The sequence below is a fragment of the Triticum aestivum genome, chromosome 4D (genome assembly GCF_018294505.1).
Source record: "Triticum aestivum cultivar Chinese Spring chromosome 4D, IWGSC CS RefSeq v2.1, whole genome shotgun sequence".
NCBI lineage: Eukaryota > Viridiplantae > Streptophyta > Magnoliopsida > Poales > Poaceae > Triticum > Triticum aestivum.
Genome location: NC_057805.1, coordinates 241954987 through 241967172, shown reverse-complemented (window position 1 = coordinate 241967172; position 12186 = coordinate 241954987).

The window sequence follows — 12186 nt, the reverse complement described above, 5'->3', positions numbered from 1 at the left end:
AACTATACGGGAGAGATAAAGCTTAGCAAGCCTTTGAGTGGAGTAGGTCGTCTTCACGGGAATGAAATGTGCCACCTTGGTTAGCCTATCTATGATGACCCATATGGCATCATTTTCGCGTTGTGATTGAGGTAGTCCAACGATAAAATCCATTCCAATTTCATCCCATTTCCACTCAGGTATCCTGTTTGGCTGTAGCAGCCCTGCTGGTTTTTGGTGCTCAGCTTTAATGCGCTGACACGAATCACAACATGCAATGAATGCGGCTATATCCCTTTTCATACCGTGCCACCAAAACCTTTCCTGAATGTCTTTGTACATTTTGGTTCCTCCAGGGTGGATTGAATATGGAGCGGTGTGGCTTTCGGTTAGGATTTTCTGTTTGAGGTCCTCAACGTTTGGTATGCAAAGTCTGTCCTTGTACCATAATATTCCCTCATTGTCTATGACGAACTCTGAAGCCTTGCCAAGGCTCATTTTCCTCTTTATACCTTCGATGCTGGGATGTCCATGCTGAGCCTTCTTAATTTGTTCCATTAGGGTGGGTTGTATCTCCAGATTTGATACGGTGCCCTCAGAGACTATCACCATGTTGAGTTTAGCGAACTCCTGCTGAAACTCAGGCCTCAAGTTCGGTGGACTGTCGTTGCCCGGGCTGGGGTTCCGACTAAGAGCATCTGCCACTACATTTGCTTTCCCTGGATGGTAGTGAATGCCGACATCATAGTCCTTGACCAATTCCAACCAGCGTCGTTGTCGTAAATTTAGCTCTGGTTGTGTGAAAATATATTTAAGGCTCTTATGGTCCGTATATATTTCACAACGATTTTCCAACAGAAAGTGCCTCCACTCTTTGAGTGCATGGATGACTGCTGCTAGTTCCAAGTCATGAGTAGGATAATTTTCCTCATGCTTCCGTAGTTTCCTGGAAGCATACGCGACAACTTTGCCGTCCTGCATCAATACGCACCCGAGGCCTTTCCGGGATGCGTCACAATACACTTCAAAACTCTTGTGTATGTCTGGCACAACCAAAACCGGTGCTGTTGTTAGTTTCTTCTTGAGCTCTTGGAAGCTTTTCTCGCACGCTTCAGTCCATACAAATTTCTTGTCTTTCTTGAGCAACTGTGTCATTGGTTTTGCCACAGTGGAGAATCCTTCAATAAACCTTCGTTAATATCCAGCCATTCCTAGAAAACTCCGTACATCTGTTACGCTGGCTGGTGGTTTCCAGTCAAGTATGGCTTTGACTTTTTCTGGGTCTACGGCCACGCCTTCTTGGGTCAATATATGGCCTAGAAAACCGACTTGTCTTAGCCAAAATTCACATTTGCTAAATTTGGCGTACAATTGGTGTCTCCTTAATTCTCCCAATACAATTTTGAGATGTTCAGCATGTTCTTCTGGTGTCCTTGAGTATACCAGAATATCGTCAATGAACACCACGACAAATTTGTCCATAGATTTCATAAACACTTTGTTCATGAGGTGGACGAAATATGCGGGGGCGTTCGTCAGTCCAAATGGCATTACTGTGAATTCATATAATCCGTATCTGGAGGTGAATGCTGTCTTAGGGATATCTTCTGTCCGTACTTTTAATTGATGATATCCCGATCTTAAATCAATTTTTGAGAACACCTTGGCTTGTGCGAGCTGGTCAAACAAATCATTTATCCGTGGCATCGGATATTGTTTTTGATGGTGACCATATTGAGAGCTCGATAGTCTATACACAATCTCAGTGTCCCATCCTTTTTCTTGGCGAATAATACTGGCGAACCCCAAGGTGAGGAGCTGGCTCGAATAAATCCTTTGTCCAGTAATTCCTTTATTTGCTTCTTCAATTCTATCAACTCTGAGGGTGCCATTCTATAAGGTTTCTTATAGATGGGGGTGGTGCCAGGTGCTAGTTCAATGCTGAACTCTATCTCTCGGTTTGGTGGCATGCCTGGTAGTTCTTCAGGAAATACGTCGGGAAACTCGCACACCACTGGAACTTTTCTCAGTTCTGAAATGTCCACTTTGTTCAACTTTGGTTGCCGTGACCGTGGTCTCTCTTGAGCTGTAACTTTTATTGTCTTGCCGTGATGATGAGTGAGAATCACAGTCCGATTGAAACAGTCAATAAATCCCTCGTTGGTGGTTAACCAGTCCATTCCTAGGATAACATCCAGTCCTTTATTTTCCAACACGATGAGATTAGCCTGAAACTTTAGTCCTTCAAATTCAATAATCACTCGTTGGCAGTAACTCTGAGTGATCTGCTTATTCCCGGGGGACTTGATGATCATAGATTTTTCCAAAGGAAGTATCGGAAAACCATGTTGTAAAACAAAACTCTTCGAAATGAACGAGTGAAAAGCTCCACAATCAAACAAAATCGTGGCAGGTATTGTGTTGACAGGGAACGTACCGAGTACGATGTCTGGGGCATTCTGTGCTTCTTCCTTGGTCACATGGTTCAGGTGACCCTTCCTGTGATTGTTGTTGGGATTGAAATTGTTACGCTTGGGGGCTGGATTATTCCCACCATTGTTCGGCTTGGGGGCCGAGTTCCTTGGTTTTGGGCACTATTTGGCATAGTGCCCTTCCTCTCCACAAGCATAGCAAGTGACCCCTGGGCGGTACGTGAAGTCCTTGTCCCTTGAATGAAACTGTCTGGTTGGCCTTAGAGCAGTAGTCGTGGATTTTCTCGCTTCATTCCTCTGAACATGAGTCTTGCTCCGGTTGTTGCGAGCAAGAGTCGTCTTGTTCCTTTTCCGCTTACGAATATCCTCCAGACTGCGGCGCTCATTCTCCAACGTAATGGCCTTGTCAACCAGAGTTTTGAAATCTGGGAAAGTGTGTACGACCAGTTGGCATTTTAGTGCTGGCACCAGGCCATCCAATTTTTTTCCATCCTTTTGTTCTCAGTCATATGCTCATCGTAGGCATAACGAGATAGCTGGGTAAACTGACTGTTGTATTCCGTCACTGTCATGCCTCTCTGCTTGAGGTCATCAAACTCCCTCTTCTTGATTTTTATAATGCTCCTGGGGATGTGCGCCCCACGGAAACCTTCCTTAAACTCTTCCCAGGTGATGTTATGTTCACTGGGATGCATGTGTAGGAAGTTTTCCCACCATGCTGCAGCTGCTCCAGTGAGGTAGTGAGGTGCATAAAGCACCTTCTCATGATCAGAACATTGAGCACTAATCAACTTTCTTTCGATGTCTCGAAGCCAATCATCGGCTTCAAGCGGCCTATCAGTGTGAGCAAACGTTGGAGGGCGTGTCTTCTGTAGTTCAGACAACTTGGAGTGCGGTTGGTATTGCTCACGGTGATTTCCCATTTTGATGACGTGATTCATCATTTCTTGGTGTTGCTGCTGGCTTTGCTCGAAAAGGCGGCATACTTGAGATAAGGCTGCCTCGCTGTCCTGTTGACTAGACTGCCCCTGTGTGAAGTTGTTGCTTGTCTGTGTTCCATAAACTTCTTCTGGTGGATTTGGCATGGAACGAGTCCACGGACGAGACATTTTCCACTCTGGGGTATTATTTTGCAAAACTCATGAGAAGAACTATGTGGCACAAGGAAAATTTTGCAAAGGCAAAAATTTAAAAGACCTCAAGATTTTTCAAGAAAATATTTGATTGCGCACGGAGAAGGACTGCTCAGTACAAATCTTACACGCGATACGCAAACATACAATACATCACTCAGGATGTGCGTACACACTCCTAACATGTTATTTAGGCTAGCACACTCCTCCGGGATCCTACATGATGCGCACACAACTACTACAAACTTATGTACAAATAAAACACATCATACATGCAGACACATCGCGCGGCTACTAGGCGCACTCAGTCGGAGATGGTGAAGATGTCCTTCCCCCTGCCGAGGGTAAGACCCAGCGGTGCAGGAGACTCAACCTCCACCTCCTCCCTAATAGGCTCCAGGCGCGTAGCACTGCGCTGAGGAGATGGCGCGGGTGCGATAGGCGGTGGTGTGGGTGCGGCAGGCGGTGCAGCTCTGACTGGAGTGGGAGCAATGACCTGGTCGAACTCCTCAGTGGTAGGCAGACGGCGAGCGGTGGCCAAAATGGCAGGTGAATAGGATGTGGAGGACGAGACGAAAGTCAGTGGCGGTGCCATGTGGAGAAGCTCCCTCCTGTTGGCAGAACAGCCCCGAACTAAGTCCATGCGGGCAGCCACAAGATCGTCCACGAGGTTGTCGAAAGCTGCCTCCAGAGCTTTGAGATACTCAACAAGCATCTCGATAGCTTCATCTCGCTCTCCCCTATGGCAAGCGAATGCATAGTGACAAGTATATGGCACATGGCATGGGAGGTAGCGGTAGCGACGAGTCTTCATCGAAGGAAGAATATCCCGAAGGCGAGCTATCACCTCACGGGCGGCCATCTGCATGGCATGCCTCTCCGTAGGCATGGCCCTTCCCACAAAACGGAAGTGGCGAGACGCAGAACGTCCTCCCTTGAATTGCACCACGGCCTGGTGCATAGACACGTCGTCGCTGAGCTTGTGCTGGTAAAGCGTGAACTCTGGACGAGTCGCTGGCCCGATCGTGAGCTTGGTGATGGAGACGAGGAGTTTGACAAACCCCTCGGGCACATTAGTGAACACCCGAGTCTCGCAGTCGCTGCTAGCCATCTACAAAAGTAGGCAAAAATTCTGAGTAGTCAAATCATAAATTTATGATGACCAACAGAAAATAGCTACATTTGCAAAATGCTGAAAAAGCACTAAAACGCTAATAACCGATTAGCGATCGCACCTAGTGGCTTCCTACAGTCAACCTGGCTCTGATACCAAGCTTGTCACGACCGGTTTTCCAATAAAAATGTTTATTGAGAAACCGATCCCTTTTACGGACTAGTAGAGAAGAATCCTTCTCACTGGTAGACAATTTCTTGATCACAGAAGAAAAACCAGGAGTACTAAATATAATACAAGGTTGAGCGGAGACTGCTCAACAATTTATTACAAGCACGCCGATATTACACATAAAGGCGGATATGGTGGCATAACTACTGACTCACAAATAAAAGCGGTGGTGGATATGTCACAGTGAAGTGGGTGACATGACTCCTGAATCTAACAGCTCATCGAGCGTCGGAGTGAGGCTCGAAGATTCTTATTGTGGGTGGCGGAAGCGTATATAATACAAGTGACCAAAATCCAGGATCGCACGGGACTGACTGGGACTCTTCTAGGCGTCGGACTCACTATCAAACTCTTCATCCATGAGATCGCCTTCGTCCACATCTGGCCAAATCAACAAGCCAGGTGAGTACTATGAAAGTACTCGCAAGACAGTTTGGACATAAGATATAACAAATGAAAACATGATGCATATGAACAGATTAATAATGCGCACTCAGATAATAAAATAGCTATGCATGGGAAATAAAAAGGAAGTCAGGCGGTAGTCCTCCCGAAATCCCAATGCAATACTGAAGGCCAATCGAGTGTCTGAATGACTCCTCGAAAGGATACAAATAAAATAACGATGCCGCAGTCGGGCGTCAAGGCGACACCACATAAAGGGCTTATAATGGAATATAAATGACAGTGCGTGCCACAGTCGGACGTCTGAGCGACATCACGTAAAGGGCTTATATCAAAAGTAAATAACGAGCGTGCCACAGTCGGACGTCTGAGCGACATCACATAAAGGGCTTATATCAAAAGTAAATAACGGGCATGCCACAGTCGGATGTCTGAGCGACATCACATAAAGGGCTTATATCAAAAGTAAATAACGAGCGTGCCACAGTCGGACGTCTGAGCGACATCACATAAAGGGCTTATATCAAAAGTAAATAACGAGAGTGCCACAGTCGGACGTCTAAGCGACATCACATAAAGGGCTTATATTTCATGACTTGATATTTCAGTAGCTCATGAATTTAAATCATTTCAAGGAAATACTCAGGTACGAAAAGATAAAAAGGTTAGTCCATCCACAGGAATAACGTTCAACCGGGTTTACCACTCAAGCTTGCTCACCGAGATTTCCACGGAGACTGACACAGGGACTGACATGGATATAGATATGCTCGCCACGGTCTTTGACCATGGACACGTTGACTTGGAAGGATTTGACTCTGCAGAGCTTGTACTATTTAACCACAGCCAACGGATTTCAGTAGTCACAAGGGACTAGTTCCGTTTACGGTGTTTTAGGAGAAACACGTCTAACCAGTACACACCCATTCAACATTCCGATGCCAGGCATCACCCTAGGCGGCATTCAAGAAAAACTTTCAGACGGGGAGGCTACAACCTCGCGTAGCATGGGATCAAATTTATACCGCGCGCTCTAAGGGGTGCCCCCCTCTCGGTCCCAACCGGAAACACCCATGCCCCCTGACCGGATGACTGGCTTTAATCCAGGGCCATGGAACCCTCATCCCGGCCCCTCTATTTGGTGTGTACAAGGAAAGAGGTTAGCAACTTACTAAACCGTATTCTTTGCAGAAAACATGTGGCAGCACGAATAGGGAAGAACGGTAACGTGGCTCAGTCCATGTTAACGTCGGAGTTTATCGGATGACGTAAGACTGGCATGATACAACAATACCATCTTACTACCTTTCATGTCACCACATGATCAGGTCATCTCTCAGCAAAGATCACAGTAACTTCGAAGCACACTGCTAGTTGCCTTGCATGCAACGTAATACTCACCGATGCTCATATGCTATGCACAAACCATTCAAGCAAACATGCAAAACACTCATCATATCAAAGGTTCAAACATGCTTTCCTGGTTCGGAGAAGTCGGAGTCTAGCTCGGCGAAGTTCGCGGCTCCGTCACCTCCTCCGGAACCTACGGTATAACGAAACCGTATACTAACGTGAAAACCGTTGCGTGTATAAAAGTTGTTCCAAATTTTTTCCAAATAAATACTATAAAAAACTAGACAAAAATATAAGACTGACAGAAAAAGAATCAATCAAAAAGCATCTTCTGTTAAAAACATATAAGGGTTATAGTCGAAGGACTGATCTGTGATGAAACAGAAAAGATCCAGGGGCTTGTTTGAGAAAACAGAAAACGGTTCGGTATGAAATATGCCAGCCCAGAGAGAAAACACGTTTTGCCCGAAGGCGCTTTCAGAAAACGGTTCGAAGGGGAAAAGAAGAGAGGCTGACGGGGGGTCCCACCCGTCAAGTTCAAATCAAAACAGAGCTCGCCGGCGCCCGAAGGCTGCGGTGGTCGCCGGCGTTGAACCACGGCGAGGCAGAGTGATCGGAGGGTACCTACGGGTTCAGGGTGTTCTTCCGCGTCGGTGGGTGGTGGACTTGACCGTCGGAGAGCACCACGTCGACGGCGACACTATCTCCGGCGGACGGTGGTTCGGGCGAGGGTGGAGCTCTTCGGTGGGTGCTGCAAACTCCAAATTGACGTGCGGGCCAGAGATGTGGATTCCCTAGGAGGCTACTGACAAGAGTTGAGGGGTAGGGGTGCACGCACGGGAGTGAATCGCGCTGGATCCCGAAGCGGGTCGAGGCGGCCGGAGTTGGGGAAGAAGACTCCCTCGGGGGCTGCCCAGTGGCTTGGCGTGGTACTAGTGGTGTGTAGAGGTGGTGCGGGTTCGAGTTCAAGCTCCGGACCTCCTTTTATAGGCGATCCGAGGGGGTGGCCGTGAACGGGATAACGCTGGCGAGAAATTACGGTGAGGCAGAGGTTGGGCAGGGGGTTTAGGTGGCTAGGCATCATCGTGGTGGATCACTGGCACCGTTCCTCTGCTAAACCTCGGTCGGGCTTGGTGTAATACGCCGGTCCTCGACGGAACGGCCGTACGGGCACGGCGGCGGCAGGGAGCGCCCTCCGCGCCTACCAGTTCACGACGACGGACCTGCAGCGTGCACGGGTGAGTGGATGGCCACGCGGTGGCCTCTGGTGGCTTGGGCGGCGCTGGACGGCGCCGTCCAACGCTGCGCCTCTCTGGCAGCCGCAAAGGGCGCTGCTGCCGTCGCTCACGGGGTGGCGCGCGTCCACCAGCTCGTCGCCGATGCCCGCAAGCTTCCAGGCGATCGTGCGGCGCAGGGATAAGAAGGAGGCACAGGGCGCAAGGAGCCACTGCAGCTACTGGCGAGATCAAGGAGATGTTCTGAAGAAAACGACAGCGGCCTCTGAAACTGTTTACTGAACTTTCTGAACTTGACACTAACAGTGCCCTTCAGGTGTTCGACAAAATGATTTGGCATGAGGAAATTTTTTTCTGGAGCTGGGACTTGGTGAGGTGACCTCTCGATGCATCCAGAGGCTGCCTGAATTTTCTCAGATTTTTAGGAGGAGAAAACAAATGAATTTCATCAAATTTGACAAATATGGTCCAAACTTGCAGCAAGCACAATTTGAAATATTTGAACTGGAGACCAGTGGATCTTCATGGATCTTGGTTGAGGGCTCTAAGGACTAGCCAGGGAAAATGGTTTGGAGGCAAAACTCAAAGGAGAAATGGTAGTTCCTTTGTAAATCTCCAAGAGCCAAAGTAGAAGGCAGAAAATATTTTTGATAAGAAATAAATGGAAGAAAAATCATGGGGAAGTTCAACTTGCTGGATTTGAAGTATATCTTGACACAAAGATGGGGAATGGCTTTTGGGAGGGGATTTCCACTTAGGTCATGGCAAGAGGTGATTTTGAAAGGGGAAAAGATCACTCCAAATGCCATAGGGCTATTTAAAAAGATTTTCAAAAATTTTCCCAAATGAAAAACATTTGTGATGAGTCAACATAAGATGGAAAAACCTCCAAGGCCAAAGACCAAGTCTTTGGTGAATCCAAACAAAATACTTGTCATAAAAGAAAATTTTTGAGAGGGAGAGTTCTTTAGAAGAAAATTTTAAATAACCTCCCTCAAATCAAATAAAAGTTGGAAAAAGCCAAATAAAATTTTTTGGGTGTCACATTTTGTGTCGCCTAATCACAAATAGTTCATCTGAGTGAACTATATGTTGTATATTGCACACACCTTCATCTGGCTGCCCGTTTCTGTTGTTCTGCCTCATCACAAACAGTTCATCGGGGTGAACTGTATGCCGTATATCGCACACACCTTGATTTGGTTGTCCGTTTGTGTTGTTCTTTCTCATCACAAATAATTCGTATGGATCAACTATATGTCCCGCATTGCACACGCAACTAAAATCTGAACCGTGTTTGATGTATCCGCCATCGCGAACATTTTGCATCTTTTTTGACGGTTTTTACATCACCGTTTGCAATTAATGCATCACACACAGTTTCGTCGAAGGGTCTCTGATCGTAGCGTTGCGTTAGCAGCATCCTGCAGTAGTGGTTGCTTGTAAATGAATATATAACATCTAAGATTGATAATATAATAGCATGGAACAATAAAAAATTATAGATACATTGCAGAGATATCACCTGCTGGATCCAGATTTTTCCTCAACTCGCAAGGGCCTAATATCCGTCAACAAGAAGACACACGCCGATAGTTATCGCATCCCTCATGGGTGAGCGGGTAAGCTCCGTTCCTTTCCTTCTCCGCGGGCTAGGATTCCCCATCCACCCTTTCCTTCACGGTTTGTTCAAGTTCAACGGGATTCAACTCCACCACCTGACCCCCAACTCGATCTTGCACATTGCGGGGTTTGTGACCCTCTGTGATATGTACTCGGGTGCCCGAACCACTTTAGACTATGGGGACGATACTTCTGTGTGATGCCCTGCTCCCGGGACGGGAAATTACACAAGGTAGGAGCTGCCGAGGTGTGCAGAATAGCCGGAACCGGCTACCCCACTGACACTCCTCGAGAATACGACACATGGGTGTCTGAGTGGTTCTACATGGCTGATGTACCACTACATGAGCCAGCTCAGCCCGGGCTTCCGCCCTTCTCTTCGGATCCTCCGAAGAAGCTTTATAGCTGGAGGCCACACAACAATGCTTAAAAAGATGACTGATGCGTCTCCATCGTATCTAATTTTCCAAACACTTTTGCTCTTGTTTTGCACTCTAATTTGCATGATTTGAATGAAACTAACCCGGACTGACACTGTATTCAGCAGAATTGCCATGGAGTTATTTTTGTGTAGAAATCAAACTTCTCGGATTGACCTGAAAATTTACGAAAAATATTTTTGGAATATGTAAAAAATATTGGCGGAAAAAGATACCTAAGGGGGGCCACACAGGAGCCACATGCTCAAGGGATGTGCCTACCCCCCAGGGCACGCCCTCCAGGCTTGTTGGCCCCCTAGACCTCCAGCAATGATAACTCCAATTCCATATATACCTATTCGCCAAGAAAAAAAATCAAAGAGAAGGATTCATCACGTTTTACGGTACGGAGTCGCCGCCACCTCCTGTTCTTCATCGGGACGGCTGATCTGGAGTCTGTCCAGGGCTCCTAAGGGTGGAATCCGTCGCCGTCATCATCATCAACCTTCCTTCACCGCCAATTTCACGATGCTCACTTCTGGAAGTGAGTAGTTCCTTCATAGGCTTGCTGGACGGTAATGGGTTGGATGAGATTTATCATGTAATCAAGTTAGTTTTGTCAGGGCTTGATGCCTAGTATCCACTATGTTCTGAGATTGATATTGCTATGACTTTTCTATGCTTAATGCTTGTCACTAGGGCCCGAGTGCCATTATTTCAGATCTGAACCTATCATGTTTTCATGAATATATGTGTGTTCTTGATCCTATCTTGCACGTTATATGCACCTATTAGGAGTTATGATCCGCATACCCCAAGGTGGCGATATTTGGGATTCTTTCCGGTGATTACCGTAGTTTGAGGAGTTCATGTATTCACTAAGTGCTAATGCTTTGGTCCGGTTCTCTATTAAAAGGAGGCCTTAATATCCCTTAGTTTCCATTAGGACCCCACTGCCACGGGAGGGTAGGACAAAAGATGTCATGCAAGTTCTTTTCCATAAGCACGTATGACTATATACAGAATACATGCCTACACTATACTGATGAATTGGAGGTAGTTGCTACTGTTACGATCACTACAAAACTGCTACTGTTCCTATTTCTATTTCTATTGCTACTCTTACCGTTACTAGCAAACTACCATACTAATTTGCTACTGATCACCTTGCTACAGATATTAAGTGCTAATACTTGCGGATATTCTTTGGCCCCCCTTGTGTCGAATCAATAAATTTGGGTTGAATACTCTACCCTAAAAAACTATTGCAATCCCCTATACTTGTGGGTTATCAAGACCTTTTTCTGGCGCCGTTGCCGGGGAGCATAGCTCTATTTGCTGAGTCACTTGGGATTTATATCTGTTGATCACTTTGAGGAATCATAAGGAAAGAACCAAGAATGTTCCCTCTAAGACGAGGAGAGGTAAGAGACTGCCGTCTAGCTGTGCACTTGATTCACCTTCTATTTTGAGTAAACTTGCAACACCACCACCTGCTATTAATCCTGATATGTTGCATGTAATTGATGATGCTACTTCTGCTATGAATGATTCTTATGATGTTGCTAGTACTTTGCTTGATAAAGCTGTGCCACTAGGTGAATTTCTTGATGAACAACTTGCTAGAGCTAAAGATATTGAGAATGCTGAAACTGATGAGATGACTGAAACTGGTGAAATTATTGAAGATGAAAATTATGAAACAACCATTAGACCTAGCTCTCCTAGAGATGAATTACTTGATATACCTGAGGGTTATGTTATGGTTGGAGAAGTAGCTAGAGACTTTCTTGCTTGTAAGGATAAAGATAATTTTAAGAAATTACTAGTTAGTTGAAAGAAAAATCTTTGAATGATAGAATGAAATACGATCCTAAGTTTGCTACTTCACCTATCTTTGTTGCTGATAAGGATTATGAATTATCTGTCGATCTTGAGTTAATTACTTTGGTTGAATCTGATCCTTTCCATGGTTATGAATCTGAAATTGTTGTGGCACATCTTACTAAACTGAATGATATAGCCACCCTATTTGCTCATGAGGAAAAATTCGCTACTACTATATTCTTAAGTTGTTTCCTTTTTCATTAAAGGGTGATGCTAAGATATGGTTCAATTCTCTTGATCCTGGTTGTGTGTGTAGTCCCTAGGGTATGATTTATTACTTCTCTGAAAAATATTTTCCTGCTCATAAGAAACAAGCCGCTTTATAGGAAATATTTACGCTACTGCAGGATGGTCCAAACGCGACAGTCGAATCAG